This window comes from Suricata suricatta, chromosome 8 (genome assembly GCF_006229205.1).
Source record: "Suricata suricatta isolate VVHF042 chromosome 8, meerkat_22Aug2017_6uvM2_HiC, whole genome shotgun sequence".
Lineage (NCBI taxonomy): Eukaryota > Metazoa > Chordata > Mammalia > Carnivora > Herpestidae > Suricata > Suricata suricatta.
The window spans coordinates 129,794,695-129,795,888 of record NC_043707.1 but is presented as its reverse complement, the minus strand read 5'-3'; positions in this window follow the sequence as shown (position 1 = coordinate 129,795,888).

Below are 1,194 nucleotides of genomic sequence, written 5' to 3'. Positions count from 1 at the left end.
CCCCTGAAGGAGCTCCTTTTTATGCTTAGCTTATGTTTTATTCTAAGGTCATAAATGGAAATGTTATCAACTGTTTTTTTTCCTGCTTTATTGAGATCATTGTGTAAATTATCTTTGATTTATTAACCTATTGGGTTGATTTTCTAAGGCAAAACTTGTGCTTCTGGGATCAAGTTCATTTGAGCCAACATTGTAGCCTCTTTGCATTTAGTTTGCTGAAGGTCTGCTTATAAGTTTCGTATTTATGAACTCATTGCTGTGTCTACGGGTGTCCTTTTTCATGCTGTTCTTGCTGAATCCGGCACCTAGCCCAGATCCAGTGCTAAAAAATGGACTCACTCTTACGCTCTGGCCATTGTATACAACCTGCCACGTTGCACGGTCCATTGGCTTTGCTTCACGACTCGCCTGTGAGCTTCGTATAGGCGGGGCCTGCATCTGCTCCCTCACTGCTGCTCCCAGAATGTACCGCTGAGCCAGACACACCACGGGGGTGACTGCACCCCCATAAAGTAGGGGTGAGGACTAAGAGGCTGCTATGGAGAGAATGAATCAGGCACTAATCCTGCAGGGCTGGAGAAGGGAAAGTAAAGAAATGGACATCATCATTCACACGTCACAGATGAGAAACAGATGCTCAGACGTAGGAGATCTCTCGTCACATTTGCCGCTGCGGAGAGTCAAAGGCAGTGACCACTGCCCATCCTTTAATAAAGGCCCATGTGTGGTGGGGGTCATTTAGCACGTTGCCATCCTTCTGATAAGAAGAACAAGATGGCCAATTCTGCTTCCTTTTTTTGCCTAGTCTGCCAGGGAGCTCAGATCCTGATTCTGAGCCTAATTATGCGTGTGAGCTCGGCCCCTGCAGTCATATATTTGTTTGCCCTTTTTTCCTGTGGCCTTTAGCCCTCAAAAATTTCCTGGTGTCTTTCTCTTCTTCTATTTTTTAATGATCCATTTGCTGACTGTTTCCTTATGAGAAATGGTCTCAAACCCCTTGAAAAATAATCCCTGTCAAGGGAATTTGAAAAAATAGAAAATATGTAATGACAATGGCTGAACTTTACGGTACCCTCTTGCGTAGTGTTACTCACATAAAACTCCTTCTGAGTCATGCCCTGCCCAGCCCCGCTCAGGTCCCTGCTTGCCGGAGCCCTGGGAATTACCCGGGGCAACCGGCCCTAATTTCTGTGA